The following is a 22,591-nucleotide window of genomic DNA, read 5'->3' as shown; positions in this document are numbered from 1 at the left end:
TCTTGCAGTCTGTGAGTTCGAGCCCCGTTTTGGGCTCTGTGCTGACAGCTTGGTGCCTGGAGCCTGCTTCAGATTCTGTGTCTCCTCCTCTGTATGCCTCTTCCCGACTTGTGCTCTCTCACTATCAAAAATAAGAAAAAAATTAAAAAAAAAATAGGGACATGCTAAGGAAGAACATAACATCTCTTTTATTTTCTCTTGAGAGGCTGCTCTAATCTTGCCTAGTGTTCTGATCCTTTTGATTGTACACCAGAAGAAAATCTGATGAGAATTATGTAGGCCACCTCACAATAAGAGGAAGGGAGAACTCGCCAGGGGAATCTCCTCTCTTTTCTGATGATAAATTGTTTATTTTTTTATTTTTTTTTATTTTTTTAATTTTTATTTTGTTTTAATTTTTTTTTTAACGTTTTATTTATTTTTGAGACAGAGAGAGACAGAGCATGAACGGGGGAGGGGCAGAGAGAGAGGGAGACACAGAATCGGAAGCAGGCTCCAGGCTCTGAGCCATCAGCCCAGAGCCCGACGCGGGGCTCGAACTCACGGACCGCGAGATTGTGACCTGAGCTGAAGTCGGACGCTTAACCGACTGCGCCACCCAGGCGCCCCTGATGATAAATTGTTAATTCCTGATTGATTGAAATGATATCCTGAGTGGGTGAATAGCAAAAAGCATATGCAACCTTGGGTCCATTGCATGATTCCTAAAGCTCAGCATATGGGGAATGTACTTCAAACACAGGGAGGTCCTCTGCTGGTTATCTCCTGGGGACATGCAGGGCGTGAATGACCAAAATCTGTAATTTAGTAAGGTTCTTGAAAAAGCCATCTCCTCTAGACTTCTAAGACCCTCAAATCTAAGAGTTACTGCATGTGGGATTATTTAAAACATTAATGGTTTTCCAAGCTTGAGAAAATATAAAATATAGCAAGAAGGGTATTTTTTAGGAGCATGGCCTGAAGGAATTATGACAGATGCCAGGCCTGGGCTGCCCTCTGTATTCGCTTCCACTCCACTACTTTTAGGGAACCAACGCTCAAATTTGCCATCTGAAAAATCTTCTCTTTGGGATGGATCCAGTTAACTCCTTTGTACAGAGGTACAAAAGTTGATAATCGTTCAGTAAGGGAATGCAACTCCAGTTTTGTGTAATAGCAAGGATATCTACTAGGGAGGGGAAGTTAACTTGGGAAGGAGGAGTGGGGAGGGCTGAGTGCTTTCTAGAGTCCCAGGCCTTTCTTGGGATGTTGGCAGGATCTGCACCTGGTGGTGATCATGAGATAGAGGACACCCCGGTGGACTTTATCCAGCTTTTCTGCTGGGCTTTGTATCTTCAGGGAACCTGTAGAATTCTTCTGTGTCCTCTGTTTCTAACTCCATGCCTGGTGCAAGGTAGGGGCTCCGTGTGTACTGACTATTGAGTGGATGTCAGCTCACGGCCTGCCAGCAGGGCTGAGGCACCTGGGAAGGAGGAAGAAGGAGGCATAGAGACAGGTACCTGACATGGAGGGCTGGCATGCTGAACACAAACCTTGTTGTGGTCTTCCTTTTGTCATGGTCCCAGTCCTTCTTGGTACTGTTTTCCCTTTTGCGAGGGGAAAAAAAGGCTCTTTGTTTTTACTCCCCCAGATTTACACTTCCGCTCCATCCCAGGCCCTCATCTTGGGTCCAGGAGGACCTTGTGCTCAAATATAGTAAATGCGTCTGTCTCTTCCCTGGATGCCCTCAAGAGGTCTGTTGCACCAGGACTTTGAGCAGCAACTCTTCTCCCTCCACACCTTAGGACACACCTTGCCTTTCTCTGCTTTGGATTTACCCAGGACACAGCCAGGAGCTTTGGCTATTGCTCAGCACGTAGTTTGTGCTGCTCTGTTGATCTGTCCTCCAGCCCCTGCTGCCATAATGGCAAATTTCCAGATGTATTATGATCCTATTGTTCTAGGAAGTAAAAATTTAAGTGCCTTTTGAAGGGGAGGGGAAGGGGGAAAAGTCAAGTGCTTTAATTTGGACATCAGACTGGTTTGGCTTGTGTCCTGTAGCCATTCGATAGGAGTTTATTTAGGCAGACATTTGCAAAGTGATTAATCAAGGAGGGACAAAAGTTAGTCATCCATCTCAGGCACCTGGCAAATTGTTTCACACCTGCAGGTACAGTTCAAGGTGCTTGCTGGGAAACCAAAGGCTTGTGCCTCTGAAAGAGAAGGTCGCACTGAGTTACAGCAGGGCCAGATTAAGTTATTCTCCGTGACTGGGGGGGGGGGGGGGGGAGGGGAGTATCCACTGTGTTCCTCCTCCTATTCTAACCACCACTTGAAATTCGCATCCACTTCATCTACATCCCACCAGATCTTTCTACCTGGGGACACAAGGATGCTATTTGAAGTCCGGGTCATTCTTACAACTGATGCGTGGCTGGGGAAGGTTACTGAGCCTAAGGACCTCCTTGAGACTCGCCCTCTGCCCAAAGTTTCCTACTTCCTTAAAATAAACTTTTATCCCAGGTGTCTGTAACACCAGTTATAATGATACCTTTCCATGTTCACTTGTTTAGATACACCACAATTCTGCCTGCTGTTGGCAGCCCTCCTGAACTAGGCTGCTTTGGTTAATCACATGGATGTTGTGAGTATTATGTTCCCAAGTGGGTGTAGAGAACATAATTTGATTGAACTACAAATCCTCACCACACGAGCTACTCCTGCCTAGCAAAGATATATTACACAGTTGTGATCTGGAGTTACCTTAATCGCAGGGGTTCTGCTGCCTGCACATGGGTTAAATACTGTGGTTTCTGTATCTTACTCTAATCATCGACTTTTTATGAAAGAACTTGTGACACAAAGCTGTGTCTGAGAATGTTTCAACATGAAGGTGGTTGTTGATCTCAATTTGGGATCCTGAATTCATTTCATCTCCTGTGCTTTTATGTTATGGTTTTCTTAATGTTGTCAACATGAATGTACGTCAAATAACTTTCAGTCCTAATCTTGTGGTTCTGTTCAATGAAGATAAGCAGCAATTTCTTATTTTCCTCTGGGTTACTGGCGGGTCTAAATAACTCCCTTAGTTGTGCTGGCAGGACCAAGTGAGAAAAGAAGAGAAAGATAGAGGGGAAAAAAAGATCGAGAAAATATGAGAAAAATAAAGAGAAGGGAGAGAAGAGAGGATCATTCTGGGGAGGTCACTAATTAAGGGCTACAAGTCTCCTGCATCATAGTTTACAAGCCAAGGGTTAGCAAGGGTCTCTCTGAAGGTTCCCAAAAGAAAGTATACGTATGTGTCTTAGGTCAGTCTCTTTTGTGACTTGAAGAGTCATACAGAATATTCTCCAGCATAAGGCAAAGGACATCTACTAGTCCAGTCTGGGGATAAATAAGGTCTAAATAGAAAGGCCAGGAAGAATTGATGATGAAAATACTACTTTCAAAGAGAGATCCCAGAAAAACCCACAGAACCAGAGCATCTTAAGGTCGACAGCAATCTCAGATAACATTTGGTCTCGCTTTTTTTTTTTTCTTTCGAGATGGGAAAACCAAGACCAAAAGAAGAGAAGTGATGTGCCCAATACTGCCCAGTGGGGAATGAGCAAAGCTGTGTATCATGAGCATTTTCCATACAGTCATGCTGACTTTTCTAGAAATGTAATCACAGGCAAGTCAGAGCCGTGTTGCACAGTATCACATACAACTGGGCAGGCAGGAGTTTGATTCATTACATCAAAAGAATAGCTATGGCTAATGTGGAGTTCATCTTTGTGAGCAGATGATAGCATTTTAAACTCCTCTTTTTCATGGCTGAGCCAGACTCTCCCCGGGCACAGCAAACAGAAGCAACATTGTAAGCGTAGCCCAGGCTTACACTCGAAAGGTTGACATGGAAATGCACTTCCCTTCCACCCACCACCATTTGATTTCTGTTTGGGCAAGAGGAAGGGGGCTTAGAAAAGGTATCTAGGTTAATAACATGTAGAAGAGGATTCCGTGTATTCTTTCTCCAGGGAAGGGATCAGACGCAGCTTGAATTTCTCAATTCATGGTAGCTCCAGTGGGTCCTAGGCAAAGCCCCACATCTTGGCAGCCTCTTCTCTTCACAGATGGAAGTGAACTCATTGGCAGCTACACACTGAGAAGGAGAAAGGCTTCAAAACTCTTTCAGAGCTACTTAGTGAGGAGAGTTACTGCTAAAGATGAGGACAACTATTTCCATCTTACAGATGGGCAGTTTGTTAAGTGCGCTTGGCCCTGCCCCATTAAATTAGCCTTCCAATCTCAGTAGCTTGTTGAAAGAATTGCTAGGGCTCTGCTTCATTGCTCCTTGGAAGGCAGTTTAGTAGAACACTTGAGTAGCAAACATCAAGACAGAATACTGAGACTTAGAATCATGGTCTGCTCAAAGCCCCCTAGCTTCTGTGGACTGATGTTTTTATTTATTTACTCATTCTTAAAATTTTTCCTATGGTATGTGCCTTTGCAGCAACAGAACCAAGAACAATTATGGATCAGACACTTGACTGCTTATTTAGTTGTATCTCACAGTTCTGTTATTAGTAGTTTCTAGACCTCCTGTAATTGAAGTGATTCATGGCCTCTCATTTCTTTAAAAACAATTTTTTTTATGTTTGTTTATTTTTGAGAGTGAGAGAGACAGAGCACAAGCAGGGGAAGGGCAGAGGGAGACACAGAATCCAAAGCAGGCTCCAGACTCCGAGCTATCAGCACAGAGCCCAATGCAGGGCTCGAACTCATGAACCGCGAGATCATGACCTGAGCTGAAGTCAGATGCTCAATTGACTGAGCCACCCAGGCGCCCCATGGCCTCTCACTTCTTGCGTATCTGGGTTGCTTCCTTTTAGCTACACTTAAGACTTAAAGGGTCTTACAGACTTGTATTCAGGAAGGTGAATGGTTTTAGCTGGAGAGATTCTGAAGTGCGAAGTAGCTATAGTAAACTGGAGCTGTGGGGTCAATTTAATGAAGTTCGTGCACATACAGTGTCATGGATAATCACTGGTCTTAGTCCCTTGGTCCCTATTAAAATGCTGGACAGGGAGTCAGTGGGGTTAGTATAAATTAGTCTTGTTTTAAGGTGATAACTAGATACAGTGGTTGATTTCTCCTTTGGAGGAACGCTTAGAGAACATTTTCGGGAACCATGCCGAGTGGGCAGGTTTCAAGACCATCAGAGTCAAAATACATTCAGTTGTTGCTCTGTAAGGTACGGGTAGTTCTAGATGTGTTGCTGCAGGAGTAACAGAAATTCTTGGGGCATTTGTTTCAATCAGATTTCTCTTTTTTGTAGAGAGCTGTTCTTTGCTAGAATAAGGGAGAAGAAGATGTTAGGAAAATTTCTACCTTCTCTGGGCCTTGGTTGCTGTATTGGGATTCTCGGGTGGAAGCGCTGTGAGCTGAAAGAGTAAAAATAAATAAATAAAAATCATTCAATCATCAAATATTTATTGAATGCCCGCTTGGTGCCAGGTGTTGGAGATAAAATATCGAACAAAACATAGCCTCTGCTTTCTGGGCATATGTTGTATCCGGGGAAGAGGGAAAACAGGCATGTTTCCTGTGGTAGTAAGTGCTGTGCACAAACAAATACATAAATGGAAAGAAAGCATTTAAAGCAACAAGCAAGCAGAGAAAGGGGGCTGGGGAATGCTGAGATTGCTATTTTAAAGAAATGTGGTCAGGAGAGGTCTTTCTGATATGGGGACACTTGGGCAGAGACAGCCGGAGGGAGGGAGGGAGGAAGCCCTGTGGATATCAGCTGGAGAATGTTCTGGGCAGAGGAAGCCCCAGGAAGTAGTCCGCATCTCCCTGCAGCTCTTCCCTAAAGGCACAACTTATTTTCCTTGCTGCTCCTGATTTATAAGCTGAATATTATCACGTTTACCATAGGTTTGTGCAGTAGTTACTATTAAGTGAGAATTATGCATATAATATACTTTATTAGAGCAGTTGTTGTTAAGCACCGAATTCATCATATTTCTATTACATGGAATTCTCATTTTTTTAAAAAAACCACAGGCACAAAGAGACTCCAACCCACCAAACTCTTTATTGCTTCTAAGGTATTTGTAGGCATAGAAAACTATTCCTTTGGGGATGGGAATGCTACATAAATGTAGAATTGTTTTACTGCCCCTGCGATTCAGATCACTAGAGTGTTCATCTGAAATAAAAGCAGGTTTGCTTGGGGATAGATTTGAATCAATGATATAACTTGAAATTATGCCAGCAACCCCATTCTCTCACAGTGTATGCTGTGGCAGAGGGAAATGTTGGTGCAGGGGGAGGCAAAGGAATGCACTGGTTTAGCATTAGCCAAATCTGGAAGTAAGCCAGGATCCATCTAGAAACCATGTAGTTAATCCTTGTTGTCAATCACTATCTACCAGCCCAGAGCTATTGAATCGAGATCTTTGGAGTTGGCATACCGGTGTAAACAGTAGTGAAGCAGACAAAGTTAAGCCTATGCTAAATTAATAAGAGGATACCTTCATATTTTTAAACCAAAGTCATTTTAGAATCATGGGAAATATTCATGGAATATTCAAGAATCAACTCCTCAAAGCAGATTACTCCTAGTTACATCTGACTTTTCCCAGGGTCCCTTGTAATACCCCATTGTAAGCTGTATTTTGTAAATATTGAGGGTTCCTCTAGGTTAAAAGGATATTAACCTTTTAATACTGTTACTGTTTATTTTTATTTTTGAGAGATAGTGCACCAGCAGGGGAAGGGCAGAGAGAGAGGGGGGGTGGGGAGACACAGAATGTGAAGCAGTCTCCAGGCTCTGAGCTGTCAGCACAGAGCTTTACGTGGGGCTCACACTCAGAAACTTTTGAGATTATAACCTGAGCCAGTCAGATGCTTCAACCAACTGAGCCACCCAGGTGCCCCTAAAAGGATATTGTTTAGTGTGTGTATTTAAATATGCTTATGAATGAATAAATATGTATTTTTCAATCTATTTCTATGAAAGCTTAAGACATTTTAAAAGAAAGATTCAGAAACATCAGAAGTCAAATAAGAGCTAATTTACCAAGAAGCAGAGCTGATAGTGTTTTTAACGGGTACCTCTCTTGATTTTTCCTTTCCATCTCCTATCCCCCCTCCACCACCAGGCTTCATGAGATGCCATTCCCCTGAGCTCTCAGAGCATACTAATGTATATCCCAATGATAGTAATGGCCACTTTTTTTTTTTAACGTTTATTTACTTTTGAGAGAGAGAGCATAAGTGAGCACACATGGGGGAGCAGCAGAGCAAGAGAGAGAGAGAGAGAGAGAGAGAGAGAGAGAGAGAGAGAGAATTTGAAGTAGGCTCCAGACTCTGAGCTGTCAGCACAGAGCCTGACGTGGGGCTTGAACTCATGAACTTCAAGATTATGACCTGAGCTGTAGTCAGATGCTTAACTGACTGAGCCACCCAGGCGCCCTGGCCACTTGTTAATTCTGTATCTGTATCTGTCCAAGGCTTTCTGAAAAACTGACTATGTCCTTGAGGACAGAATTGCCAGCACTTTATGTGATACTTGACATGTAAAAGGGACTCTATATATGTTTATTGAATGGATGAGTGAATGAATGAGTTAAGGGATATATCTGGTTCTGAACTTCCTGGTAACCAAAGCAAAACAAACTGTGTGTGTGTGTGTGTGTGTGTGTACAATGTATATATATCGATTGTCCAGTTCTCCTAGGCAAAGAAGATTAAACAGCATTACTTCAGAAGGTACAATTCTTTTCTTGGCGCTAAGTTCCTGAAAGTATTTATCTGATGAAACACAGTATCAAGGCGGTGAGTTTCAAGAAATGTCATTTTCCATATGCATTATGCTACTCCGGCCCTGGACTAAGTGAAGGAATTCACATAAGCTGCTTCAGTAGAGCCTTGCAGCTGGAGGCCAGCTCTGGCACCAAGAGAATCTGGGTTTTCATTAGCTTCGAACCTGATTCCGTGCCAGAATGTCACTTTCCCAGATGGCAGTGGCCCCACAAGGCGGCTTCTCTTATGCTGCTGGATGTTATTCTCATGATTGCAACTATCTAGCAGATATCCTCCTGAAAGATTTTACTGTGCCTGTAGGCTGACTGTGTGTGTGAGTAATTACTATAACTGATGCGTGTGAATTAAGCGAAAACATCCAAAGGAAGCAAATTGTGAGGTTGCTGTCGTCAGTGTAGGATTTGCAGCATGCCTGAGCAGAATGTGGGTCCTCCTGTTTCTGTAGACGAACTGCACTTGCTGATTTGTAGGCTTTCTGAGGAGAGGACTATTTCGTGGAGACAAATGTGGATAGCGGAATACAGGTGAGAGTAAGCTGCAGGATATCTGCTAATGAAATATTTTTTAACCAATTGCCTCTGCGAAGAGGGTGTAGGGCTAAGAACAATGAAGATATAGTTGCAGAGAGAAAGAGGATGGCTTGCTTTTTGTGTGGGTGAGAGAGGAGAAAGGGGATACTGGAAAAATTCTTTGATCCAGCAATAGTATTTACTGACATGTTTTTAAAGGATGTATTTTCTTTTAAGTTGGATGATCAACTAGTACAGAAGACACTGAGTGGCTAACCGTTCTGAATCCCAAGGCATTCTAAGAAGGGGTGAGAAAGAGATGTTTATTGAGTATCTACTATTTTCCAGGCATCTTGTAAAGAGTTTGAGACATTTTTCTTTTCCTCTGAACCCTTAGGGTAATTCTGTGAGTCACACAAGGGAAAACTGCATTAACAAGGGTAAGGAAATTGTTAGCGTGTACTTTATCAAAGTCAATATCACATCCGCTTCATGTGTTCTAGAGCTCAGGCTGGTGTTATTTTTAAAGTTTAAAAATACTCCAGTGGCTTCCCCTTTGCTCTGAACCCACTGGGGCTTCAGAGCTCTTGCAAGGGGCTTCATTGAAGGACACATCTAGCATTATCTGTGTATACAAAAGTACATGTCTTACAGATACAGGTATGTATGTGTCTCAAAAATATGTAGACATTTTGGAATTTCCCACTAAAAACTTATTTACAAGCATTCCATCTAGACTGGAAACTTGACAAGAACTGGGATTGTTTTGTGCTTTGTGTTCTATAACTCAAGCACCTAGAACCAGGCTGGACATCATAGTGGCTTAATAAATGCTTGTGCACTCGAAGTGAAAGAATCATTATAGTTGTTTATGCCATGCTTTTTTTTAAGTTTATTAATTCTGAGGGAGAGAAAAAGAGAGGGGAGAGGGGCAGAGAGAGAGCATCCCAAACAGGCTCTGTGTTGTCCCTGTGGAGCTGGACGCAGGGTTCAAACACACAAACCGAATTGTGAGATCATGACTTGAGCCAAAATCAAGAGTCAGACATTGAACCAGACAGAGCCACCCAGGAGCCCCATATGCCATGCTTTATTTAGTCAACTTCATGTTAATAACATTTACATTGTTTCCATTTTTTCTTCCAAAAGCAATACTAATACATGCTACAAATAAATCCTTTATATATACATCTTTGCCCTTTATAAACAAATATTCTATTTCATTATAATTGATTCCTGGGAGTGGGATGGCTAGGTCAAAGGAATACCTATTTTAGGTCCTGATACAACATTTTTGGGGGCAGTTTGGCACACTGTATCAATGACACTACCTCTTACAGCATGTAAGTGATCTGTTCCTCAACCTGGCTGACATCCGGAGCTCTCAGGCTTTTCCTTCTTATGTATGCATGTATGGTTTTTTTAAGTCAATAAGTTTTTACTTAAGGACTTTGACAAGTAGTTTCTCCCACTGCCAATCACCTTAGTTCCTCCAAAGTCTGAGTCCCTATCTTTAAGATAGCCCTTCTAAAAGAACTTTTGCTCAAACCACAGTTTTCATTGTCAGTCAATCCATAGTGCTTTTAGTTAGGTTTCTTTGATCTCCACTTGAATGTGGACATAACTCAAAAATTCCCCACCTGAACTTACATGAAATGTTCTCTGATCATTTTACTCCAAAGGCAGCGACCCATGTTTCAAATAACTTTTACTGTAGAGCTTTCATGTTTGAAAATATAGCACAGATCTCATTTGGATGGATGTTCAGAAAGCTGTTTTAATTCAGCTCATTCGCTTTTTGTTCTTTTGCAGTATCCTTAAATTTCAAAATTTGGAAGGCTTCATGATTCTTCTAAGTTTCTATTTGTCCTGCTTAGAAGCTTAGGACGATATAGTATGGCTTTTTCCCTCCTGGGTTGAAAGTATGTGGATGATATTATTCGATAAGTTATGTCCTCTTTTTTACTCTCTGCACCCTTGTTTGAATACAGGGACTTTGTCTCTTGTCGTTGGTCTAGAGTTCCCTGTATATCATTAACAAGTGGAATCTGCCCACCTTCTGAGAAACCATGAATGCATTTCTAAACTGGGGGAATGATCTGCCTGTGGGACCCTGTGCTCTCTTGTTCCCAGCCTAGCCAACCAGTGCGAATGAATGAGATAGCCATAGGGTGTTCCTGTTGGCTATTAAGGATACCTGACCTTGATACTTGTCCCAGAAGCAGAGTGGATGGGAAAATATATGGGTAACTAATAGGTCCTTCCATCTAGCAAATACTGTAAAGAGCACAGACTTGTTGCTGGACTTTTTCATGGGCTTTCAGCAGAGGATTTTAAAGAACTCACAGAAACTTGTGCTCAACATGCTTCAAAACAATGTTAGCTGTACTTTATCTTCCTGAGCGGTGTTCTCTTCCTTTATTCACACACGAAAACTGTGTGAACCAATATATTCCATTTTTGCTTTGGTTACTGGGAAGTTCTGAACCAAATGTAAATCTTAATAACTCATTCATTCATTTATTCAGTAAATATACATGGAGTCCCTGTTACATACCAAGCACTCTAACAGTGCTTGTGATTATGAGCTCGAGGACACAACGTCTGCCTTCCAGCAAGGTGGTTCGAGTTCCAACTCAGGAAGGAATATCTTGCCTCCTTGAGCCTTGCTTTGGATGCTTGCCCTAGAAGAGGAGAGCCCAGCTTTTCCCATGGAACACAACTCCTCTCTCCACTAAACTTATTAGCACTAGAAAGGAGGCAGCTCATTTTCCTCTCAGGTGTAGACAAAGGCTGCTGTTGTCCCAGGGTGAAGGGCCTTTGGTGAGTTGATTAGCACACAGCCTGGACTGCACTGATTTTTCAGATGGAGACCATCAGATATAATCTACCACCTCATTAGGTTGACACTGTTCCTGCCCCCTCTTGTAATAATGTCACTGGAGCACTTAATAATCTTAGGTAAGTGCTGCAAGCATGCACTGCTGAGGTAGCCCAGGGTCAGTGGCGGCAAGATGCTCGAAAAAGCAATTGTTTTCTCATTCTCTGCTCTGTTTAAAGAATAGCTAGCAAAGAAGTGTAATAATTGGGCAGGTTTATCCCTCTCTCTCTACCCCTCCCCTATTCACACTCTCTTAATAATAAATGTTAAAAAAAATAAAAAATTGGGCAGGTTTAAATGTTAGAGGAGGAGAACTTGCAATATAACTTTTTATCTCTGATTCACACTTGTACTTTTTCAAGATCAAGGGGACAGTGAAGGAGATTGGATGATTGCCATGGACTTACAGAAGAGAGCTCATTTATTTTAGAGAAGAGAAGGCAGAAAGGAGCCCTTAAGTACTTGAAGATGTATAAGATAGGCAATAATTATGAACTTCTCTCTTTTTCCAGTGAAAACAGAAATCTAAGTCTTAAACTGATTCAAGGAGGAATTAGGTTAGACTGAGAGCTCGCTGACTAGAGATTAGAGAAGCCTGTGGGTGGGGGGTGGGGTGATGCAGACTCAACTATTCCTTTTATATAATATATTAAGCAGTTACTGTCTTGATGGGAGTTGGGTTTCAGGAACGGTTTTGGGGGTTGATACCAGACTGTGTGCTAACTCACCAAAGTATATAACCTGTCCTCAGAGAACCACATGGGTGTGGTGGGAATTGGGGTGGTCATTCTCTGTTTAGTGGGTTACAAGGATGTAGTGGGAAGGGCTGGGGACAGTTGACATTTGGCTCAGTGCCATAGAGCTAACACCGTCTTCTGTTTAGGTTGGAGCTGGGAAACAGGGTAACGGATGAACTTGTGACTCCATGCTTAAGAGGATGGTGGGGGCTGCCTTCAAAACAGACCTGTCTGGAAGCAACAGGGTAGAGAGACTTCTTTGTGTCTATGGATTCTGGCCTAGATTAGTGCCATTTCTCTGATAAGTGAAGCCTAGAGAAGGAAAATGGGAAAAACCTAATAAAGAGCAGAATTTTATATGGATTGGGGGGTGTCCTCCAGGGGACAGGAAGCTGAATCCTTGACTCTCAGAGCCTTAGCCAGATCTGACTCATCTGCTGGACCATGAAGGTCAAGGTCCTTCCACATGCTTAGATTCAAACAACTTCTTCAAACTTAGCCTTGTTTTAGAATCCTTTTGTAGCATTGGGTTTTTATTCCTCATACTGTCTGAAAAGGATTCCCCTAACTTTTATGATTGGATGACTGAGAAAATAAATGCTGATTCCGAACTTGTAACATGTTAGCCTGGCGACTTTCAACAAAATCCAGCATCATGGTACAAGTTCTTTCTCTGTTCTTGAGTCTCTTTTTTCTCCAGGGAGAAGTTTTCTTTGTTTGCCCCAGTTTTGATCATTGGCTATGCATAGAAGGAGAAAAAGCTACAGGTGGAAAAAATAAATATATGTGAGAGAAATGTGAGATTTATAGCTAGAACATAAATTTATGCTATAGGTTTACCATCTGCCAATTTTATTTATGTGACATTCATTTAGTGCCTACTGTGTGTTACGAGGCACTGGTGGGTAGCAGTTAACCCTGCCTTTATGGAGCTTATCTTGTAGTGTGGGAAGCAAACAAATAAGTAGTGAAATCATCTCTGGTAGTGATAAGTAAGGAAAAAAGAAATAAAGCTGATAGGGAGATACAGAGGGTCTGGGAAGGTAGTATTGTTTTAGATCAGCTGGTCATGGGAGGCCCTTCTGAATAGGTGACATTGGAGCAGAGATCTCAGTGAATCCAAGGAGTAAGCCATGTATTGTTTAGTGGGGGTGTGAGGGGATAGGATCATTCCAGGAAACAGGATAGCACATGCAAAGGTCCTGAGGCAGGGCCAGAAAGTACTTGATATGTTTTTTTGGGAGTAGGCAGGGGAAAGAGATTAGAAAGGTAGCCAGGATTCATCAAGTTGGTTTGGAATGAAAGGAAGCAGTCTTCCATTTGTTTGTACTAGTTCTGTTTTGCAGTTTTTGACTGAGCACCTTTACATATACCAGTCAGATAATGAACCTCTTGGAAACCTTGTTGAACATGTTCACTGGTTTAATTGCACAGACATGTTAGCCTTGACAGTTCATCAAAAGAAGGAATTTAAAGGGAATGTGAAAAGGAATTTGGAATTTCTACAGTTTATTAGGATTATCACTAGAGACTTCATTTTATTTAGATGCAGTATTTTTTTTAAAGTTAATTTATTTTGAGAGAGAGAGCATGAGCACGAGTGAGCGCAGAGGAGAGGCAGAGAGAGAGAAAGACAGAATCCCAAGCAGGCTCCGTGCCGTTAGTGAGGGAGCTGGATGTGAGGCTAAACTGTGGTACCATGAGATCATGACCTGAGCCGAGATCAAGAGTTGGACACTTAACTGAGCCACCCAGGTGCCCCTAGGTGCTGTATTTTAAATGAATAATGTGACTAAAAGCTTTCTGCTTATTTATTTGAATAGTAATATGAACATCATAAAAATGCAGATACCATCTTTTAGTGAAATTAAATCTTCCCTGTCTCTCCGTACTTACAGAAACAACTACTGTTAGCAGACTGTGTTAGTGGGGTGTGTTTCTAGAATGTGAAGACTGCAAGTAGCCCTGACAACACTGACTCCATCTTTGGCCCTCCATCCTGGTCTCACCTCAGATGCATAGGTGGTGCCACTTTAGAGAACTAGCCTGTGACCTCACCATCATGTCTCTAGCTCCATAAAAGTTGGGTGCCGAGAATAGGGGCAGAGAATAGCCATATATTACCGCCTCAATCGTCTGCTTGTCCTCCTGCCCACCCACCCGCCATATTGCCCCTGTCCGCGAGTTACCCTGAACAAAACTGTGTAAACAGTACGGAATGGCTTGCTTCGTTTTTTGGCTTTAAAGAACCTTCTCAGTCCGGAGGATACATTACATTACTGACCCTCCTCCACCTTCTAACAAATACCCTTCCCCTCTATTAAAAAAAAAAAAAGTTTAATGATGTGACTGTACACATTGTTTCACATCTTGCAGATATTAGCACTCTTCCATATCATAAACATTGTGTTGCCTCATTCTGTTAATATTCGGTTATCTGACAAGACCATAGTTTAATCATTCCCACATTGATGGACATTAAGGTTTTTATGTCTTTTGTGGTAACAATCAATACTGTGATGAAATCCTTGCATACTCTTCTGTTTTTGCACATTTGTAAGTATCTATAGGGAGAAAATCCTGGGAATGGATTGGCGGGCACAGGGCAAATGTGCATTTTAAATTTTGATAGATACTGCCAAATCATATCAATTTTCATTCTCACCCTGGCTGAGAGTTCATGTTTTCTTACAACCTAACCAACACCTTGTTTTGCCCTATTTTGTGTTTCTAATATAGGCAGAAAGTGCTATTTTATTGTAGTTTAATTTGCATTTCTCTTAGAGTTAAGTTGAATTCAGAGATAAATAATATTGTAGTTTTGTTTCCTCAAGATTTTAAGTAATCTCCACACCCAGTGTGGGGCTGGAACTTACAACCCCAAGGTCCAGAGTTGCATGCTCTACTGAAGAGCCAGCCAGATGCCCCAGAGATAAACAATATCGTATTTTGGTCAAGGAATGTGGTGTGTATGACCAGGATTCTTTGAAGTCTGTTGAGACTTCTTGGAAACCTAGTACATGGATAATTTTATAAACGCTCCCCCGTGCTTTAAAAAGAAAAGTGAATTCGTTTCGTTGGGAATAGGGTTTTGAGCACATTTTTAGATTACTCTTACTGGCAAAGTTCACATTGTCTCTAACCCTACTATTTGTTCTCTGCATATTTTCTCAGATTACCTCTTTCAGAAGAGAACATCTACCACTCAATACATCTTTCCATTTGTCCTTACAGTTGTCAGCTTTCGATGGATATTTTTGTAGGCTATGTAGTTTAGGAACATTGTAGTTATTTCTTCTTGGGGTATTCTAAGCATGAATTGTTTTCTTTTTGTCTTAGATATTAATATTGTTACACCAGCTTTTTCTCTCTTCAGGTGGTTTTGGTATCTTTTTTCATATTCTTACATACTTTCTATCACTTTGTTCTGATATTCTAGAAACATTCATTGAAGACTATAAATGAATCACATTTGTAAACCCATTTAGCATTTTGTATTCTAATAAATGAGTTTAATAGGGTCATAATTTCTGAATTGCTGATACATTGAATATTTTTCTGCTGTATTTTGTATCTGTTATATAAAACCCTTTCTTCCCTTTTGCTACTTAAAAAATAGTTTCTAGCTTTTGCTGGATTAATCTGATTCCCCCACCCCCACCCCCACCCCACCCCCACACACCTCATTAGAAGCTCATTTAGTTTTCTAGGGCACTGTAACAATGTGCCACCAACTGGGTGGCTCAAAACCCTAGAAATTTATTCTCTCACAGTTCTGGAGGTTAGAAGTCTGAAATCAAGGTTTCAGCCTTGTTCCCTCTGAAGGCTGGGGGAGGAATCCTTTCTTGGGTTATCTTTGCTTCTGGTAGTTTCCTGGAAGTTGTTGGCATTCCTTGGTTTGCAGCTGCATCGCTACAATCCCTGCCTTCCTGGTTCCCTATGGGTCCCTGAGTGATTTCCGCTCTTAGTTTATTATTTCCTTCTCTCTGCTTGCTCTGGGTTTCTATTGCTCTTTTTCTAGAATCTTGGGAGGTGGGGGCTTAGAGTGATTTGAGACCTTTCCTAATATTTGTATTTAATACTATGAATTTTCCTCTCTGAACTGCTTTAACTGTTGTGCAGATTTTAATATATTGTATTTTCATTTTCATTCAGTTAAATATATTTTAATATTTCCTTTAAGTCTTTGTCTTTGACCAGCAGGTTATTTATTTACTTTTAATGTTTATTTTTCAGAGAGAGAGAGAGAGAGAGAGAGGGAGAGAGAGAGAGAGAGAGAGAGAGAGAGAGAGAGGAGAGTGAGTGAGTAGGGGAGGGGCAGAGACACAGGGAGGCACGGAATCCAAATCAGGCTCCAGGCTCTGAGCTGTCAGCACAGAGCCTGACGTGGGGCTTGAACTCATGAGCACTGAGATGAGATCATGATCCTAGCTGAAGTTAGACGTTCAGCTGACTGAGCCACCCAGGCACCACTGACCAGTGGATTATTTAAACTATGTTATTTAGTTTTCAATTATTTGAATATTTTCCTGGTATTTTTCTGTTACTGGTTTCTGGTTTGATTTATTGTGGTTGGAGAATACGCTCTGGCTGATATAAAATCTTAAAAGTTTGTAGAAGCTTGTTTTATAGTCCATGATCTGGTCTCTCTTGGTCTGTGCTTCATGAGAATTTGAAAAGAATGGGTGTTCTGTTTTGGGTTGGAATGTTCTATAAATGTCTGTTAGATTCTGTTGGTTGATGATATTGTCCTTTTATATTCCTCTATATCCTTGCCAATATTTTGTCTAATTGCTCTATCAATTGTTGAGGGAGGGTGAGTACATTTTTAAAGTTTTTACCCCAGAATATATTTCGCCTCTTTGAGGACTAAAATAGTATCTGAATTTATAAGGAGTACTTCTTATCTGACCGTCTAATAGACCTTGGGGGTTAGGTGACTGCGATGTCCCCTCCTTACACCCCTAACTCAAAAGCAGACTACATGTGTCAGCTGATGGAGAGAAACGCTGTGGAGGAAGAGAAAATAGTAATGATTTGAAATTCCCACATCCATAAAAAATTAACTGATCTCTTAATACCCAGGCTTGCCCTGCTCTAGTTCATCTTCTAGGCTTATCCTATATACTCAACCCTGCTGCATGTTAGAACCTCCTGGGATGCTTTTAAAAAAATACTGATGTTTTAGCCCCCACTCCAGACCAATCAAATTAGAATCTGTTGGTGTGCCTCTGGGCTTTGGTCTTCATTAAGAGCTCCCCAGGTAAGTTCATTGCCCAGCCAGGGCATTGCCTAGCTAATCTCTCCACGTGTTTGTGAGGCACCTGCCATCTGCAGGCCTTGCTAGGTCTGCGGGGGCACAACTGAGGAAGCTCCTTGCTTTTTCTGGGAATGAGGTCCCATAGCATTTTCTGAAGGTCTTCTACTTGAGACTCAGTTAACATTTCTTACTCGGTTGACCTAATCGCAAGTCACTAATCAACTACCTGCGATATGAGTGAAAAAAATTAGGAGGGTGAAGGGAGTTGGAGGGTGGCATCCCAGCATTTAATCAGGGAAATAAGAGATACTGCATCCTTAACATTCCTTATTTTTGCCACTTTTCTGTTTGCTGGGCGATAGGCTTACCCATCTGTACACCCCATTGATATACTTTTCTTATTTCCTACATTTTCTTGGACTAAAACTCTCAAATTTACCCTTTCTCTCTCTACTTGATTGATTAAAAGTTACAGATCTTAATTGTTTTCTTTAGGGACTTCTGTTTTTAAAAATTAACATTTTACTTTAAGTTCTAGATGTATAGAAAAGGTGAAAAGATAGTGCAGTGAGTTCCCATGTACCCTACACCTACTTCCTGCTGTTATTACCGTCTTACATTAATGTGGTACATCCATCAAAATTAATGAGCCAATGATGATAAGTTATAATTAACTAAAGTCCATATTTATTCACATTTCCTTGGTTTTTACCTAATGTCTTTTATCTGTCCCAGGACTCCATCTAGGATACCACATTACATTTGTGGACTATCTCTGGTCTTTTAAGATTATTCATAAAGCCATTGAGTAGCTGTCTTTCTGATAAAACAAGAACATCAACACACTTTAACTCCCCTTGGTTTTTGCATCCCAGCTTCTTGGCTAGTGTCATGTAAATTTTGGTTCCAACTGGGTTTTCAGAACATAAATGCCATTGAGTTTTTCATCAGGGCAAAAGGATGTTTGGTGGGAAATGGCTGTTCTTGGTCTTCCTGTACAGAGGACGTCAGTAAAAACCACAGGTCTACACCAACCAAGTTTTGGCTATCCTGTTTGATGGTTTTAGAAATTTGTCTTATGAAACTACAGAATGATGTTTTCTCAAATCACCCCACAAGAATGGCAAAGGAAATTAACTGTGTGTGACAAAAACTTGTCTTTTCAATGCCGGTAGTTTCTAGACCCTGATTTCTCTGTCTGATTCTCTTTTGAGGAGCAGAAAGACGGAATCTTCATGAGATGCAGTAAATAACACCCACAGAGTTTAATTGTTTTTAAAATTGCAATGATAACTAATGAAATGCTAAGATGTGAACAGCTGCACAAGAATATTTAATGGATTTCTTGGAGTCATCCCCACTTTTGATGGGACTTTTAAAAAGGCTACTTCATGGAAACACGTAGTGAGTACTGTTTTATATTTCACATATAAAGTGAGAAACCAACCTGAGGATTGGCAAGAACAGAATTCTCTGTTTTTTCTGCCCAAGCCGCTCATCTTAGATCTCTTCAGCAGGTGGACAGCACACAGCCACAGCCTAGGTGGGGGCCTGATGGTGGTCAGCAGGCACTGCCAAGTGAGGTGAGATCCGTTCAACCTGGAGGGTGAGGGTTGTCTCTGTGGAGGTATCACCTGAGCTCAGTCTTGAAAGATGAGCAGGATTTTTCACTTGATATGCATATATTAAGCTTGGACTGGGTACCCGTCACTGTTAGGACCGGGACCCTTGGGTGAAATAAGTTATGCCTTTCGCCCTGGGGCAGCTCCCAGTTTGGGGAGGGCACTGATGCTTCAGTGGCTGCAGCCTAGTGCAGGGGATGACCAACCGTGGCCCGTGGGACCCAGGCTATCCTGCCACCTGTTTTTCAGTGGCCCATGAGCTGAGAATGATTTTTATAAGGCAAAGAGCATACAGAGATGGGTATGGGGTCCCCCACCACTGCTTTTTGGGGGAGTGCTTCTGGCTAAAGCAGAGCCCCTATCTGCCCCTTTAGAATAATAGCCTAGTGTTTTATGGGTTAGAATTGCAGCACACTCGTGGGCTACATGGACACGGCTAGATCAGACTGGGGATGTCAAGGAAGTAACCCCCATACGAGGAATTGCAGAACTAAACATCTGAGTCCTTCCACTTGGTATGCCTTCAAATATACCAACTTTTCTCTTTTCCTCCTCTGATTTTTTTTTTTTCCTTTTAAGACTTATTCTTTCATCTGCTCCTTAGAAAACATGGTTTCAGTTGTTCTTGTTGCTGTGTATTGATTGTATTCCTTTTTCTCTCTGTTTCTCTAAAGCAGGGTTTCTTAAATCTATGGCTGGGGCTTCAGGGGTTCTGAGAACCCCTAAAGTGAAAGCCAACCGATGCACCCGTGTTGACCTAGACAGAGGGTTCATGAACCTGTCATTAGAATCTCTAAGAGGTCCATCATTCAAAAATGTTGAGAAACTTTTTTTTAATATTTTTAACGTTTATCTCTCTTTGAGAGAGAGAGAGACTGAGTACAAGTGGGGGAGAGGTAAAGAGAGAGGGGGACCCAGAATCCAAAGCAGGCTCTAGGCTCTGAGCTGTAAGCACAGGGCCCGACGCAGGGCTCGAACTCACAAACCGTGAGATTGTGACCTGAGCTGAATTCAGACGCCTGACCGACTGAGCCACCCAGGCACCCTGAGAAACTGTTTTAAAGTGGATTTCTCAAAACCACAGTCAGTCCTGCTGATGCTGGGTCTGACCAGTGCAGAATCAAGCAGAGGGATTGTGAATTCCCTTCTGTTAATCCAGGCCAGGATTACAATAGCTTTGTTCTCTCCTTTGATGTGTAGTGAGAAGCTCCTCTCAAAGTACTATGTTCTTGGGCTCCAGGTGCAGTTTGTGTCTTTCGGGGATACAGGGGTTATCAGAGGATGTCGGTCTGGATGCTCGAGGAAGCAGGATGGAGAAGGATCAAGGTGTCAGTAATTTATTTGGAAGACGCAAGCTCCAGGTGTGGGCACCAGGGAAAAGCAGTGGGACAGGGATGGAGGTGCTGCTCGGGTGTGCTGGCTGGCACCTTTCCACAAGCCATGAAGAACTGTATCTGTCTCCCAGTAGCTTGTTCACCTGGCCCAGCACTTCTCTAGGAAGGTTCCACGGAGGGGCTATCCCTCCAGACGTTCCTAGGAGGGAGAAAGGAGGATGGGTTTATCTGCTGGCCTCACTTCCGTGTCCTTTTCATGTTGGTGACTTTTTCACGTGAAGCGGCAACTCTGCTTTGTCTGAAGCTGGCATTCTCCACCCTTCACAACTTGGTCAAGAAGCTGGGTACTGCACTCCACAGTGTGGCAGTCTAGTCCAAGAGTGTGTGTGTGTGTGGGGGGGTGACCGGTGAAAGTGGAGATGACAGTCACACAAAGGGAAATTGGGGGTAGACTTGACGGAATGAGAGAAGGTACACGAGGCTTAGTTTCTAGTAACAGAAGAGGCAGACCTCTGAAGAAGCAGCAGGTGGAATGGGGGCAGAACCTTCTGGGCAGAGGAAACCTATTACCAAAAGTAAAAGTAAGAGAGTGGCGAGGCAAGGAGCTAGTCCTGCTGAGGTTGTGTGTTCCTCCTCCTATGCGTCCATGTGATACTTACTAAGCTTCTAGTCTGTGCCAAGGGGGTATAGGGGTGAACAAGAACAGACATGGTCTCTCCTCTCACAGAGCTTAAAATCCAGTGCCAGAGATGGATATTAATCACTTCATCATACTAGCAAATGTAAAATTGCAACTGTGTTGGGGCGCCTGGGTGGCTCAGTCGGTTAAGCGTCCAACTTCAGCTCAGGTCACGATCTCGCGGTCCGTGAGTTCGAGCCCCGCGTCAGGCTCTGGGCTGATGGCTCAGAGCCTGGCGCCTGCTTCCGATTCTGTGTCTCCTTCTCTCTGCCCCTCCCCCCTTCATGCTCTGTCTCTCTGTCTCAAAAATAAATAAACGTTAAAAAAAATTAAAAAAGTAAAAATAAAAAAAATAAAAATAAAAATAAAATTGCAACTGTGTTAAGCACTCCCAGGAGAATAAAAAGTAGACTTCTTTGAGAGCCTTTACTAGATAGAGTTGAGCACAGTGAGAGAGGTCGGAGAAGGCTTTCCAGGCAAAATGGCTCACAAACTGAAATAGGAAGGACTGGTAAGAGCTAAGGGCAAGAGAAAGAGATGGGAGAGCTTTCTAGATTGGGGGACACCATGTCCAAAGGCTTTGTGGTAGGGTGGAACATGGAAAAGGTGAAGGTCAGGGAGGAGGCCAATGTGACCAGAGCAGATAGAGCACCAAGGAGAACGTTTGGGGTGGAGATTGGGTGTATGTGGCCGGGCCATGCCAGGCTGTGTGAAAGGAGTTTCTCTTTTCTCTGAGGAGCAATGGGAAATTGCTGGAGGAATTTAAGTAAAATGTTATAATCACATTAGGGGTAATTTGGAAAATCCAGGCAAGAAAACCCCCAGATTTTGTAGACCCTCTGAGCTTGAGACTGTCCTATGAGAACTGTGGCTTTTGGAGCCATTCCTGAAAAACTCAAATATTAATGACCCCAAGGATGTGAAGGAAAAACAACTCCAGGAAAATCCCTGAAGTAACAAACAAGAGGCATTAGAGACTTTTGGACTGGTAGCTGTGGGAGACCCTCACACTAACTTGCTGGCCCTAGGAACATTTTTCAAAGTGATACAGAGCTTTTTTTTTTTTTTTTTTTTTTAAAGACTATTATCTCTTAGACTTCCTAGCAACATTGTCTAGTAGGGAGAGAAACTGGGGGTGCCCACATGGAAAGTTCTAGAACTGAATGTGGAATACAGACCTCTTTCTGAGGCCCCATCTCACCAGTGGTAATGCTGGGTGATGGGCAGGTGAAAGGCTTCTCCCACTCAGTCTTGGACCAGGACTCTGCACGGGAAGGTGCACAATCCCAGGTTCTTAATGGTTCCTTCCTCCCGAGCATTGACTCAAATTCTGTTTGAGAATTACTGTGCCTGAGCCTCCAACGCCTATTCTGCTTCTAGGAGCTTTGGGGATCATTTTGTGGCCCATAACTCTGTACATTCAAAACAAAGCAAAGAAGAAACCCATGGTGAAGCAATTTGAGAAAGAATTTTTTTCAGTATAACTACCTAGTTACCTTTGGCTTGTGATAAACAGAGTAATTCAACTCATTAGCCCAGGAGAAGGTATCTCTGAAGGGCAGCCTTTCTATCTCTTGAAAAGCTTTGAACAGAATTTAAATTAATTCTTATTTGGCAGAACTTATTTATGTATTGTGATTACCTCCAGTCAGAACAAATTGTCTGACGACAGGAAGCCTTAGGATTGGGTAAAGCAGGTTTGGCTGATTGCAAATGTATGCACATGAGCCCGTGTGTGTGTGTGTGTGTGTGTGTGTGTGTGTGTGTGTGTGTGTGTG

General features: G+C 42.3%; 1 protein-coding gene across 2 annotated transcripts in view; it reads left to right on the top strand.

Moving 5' to 3' along the window:
- LYPD6B (LY6/PLAUR domain containing 6B) overlaps window positions 1–22,591 on the top strand; it is a 180,758-nt gene that overhangs the window by 88,898 nt on the left and 69,269 nt on the right. Inside the window, exon 1 of one of the 2 annotated variants that reach the window (XM_049616163.1) lies at window positions 18,693–18,761. The exons of the other annotated variant lie outside the window; for it this stretch is intronic. The gene's annotated coding sequence lies outside the window, so the exon portion shown is untranslated. Of the gene's footprint in view, window positions 1–18,692; window positions 18,762–22,591 lie in introns of those variants that run through there. 2 annotated transcript variants of the gene reach the window in all.

This window comes from Panthera uncia (genome assembly GCF_023721935.1).
Source record: "Panthera uncia isolate 11264 chromosome C1 unlocalized genomic scaffold, Puncia_PCG_1.0 HiC_scaffold_3, whole genome shotgun sequence".
In the NCBI taxonomy this organism is placed as follows: domain Eukaryota; kingdom Metazoa; phylum Chordata; class Mammalia; order Carnivora; family Felidae; genus Panthera; species Panthera uncia.
The sequence above is the reverse complement of the archived record's forward strand: the minus strand, read 5'-3'. Positions and strand labels throughout refer to the sequence as shown.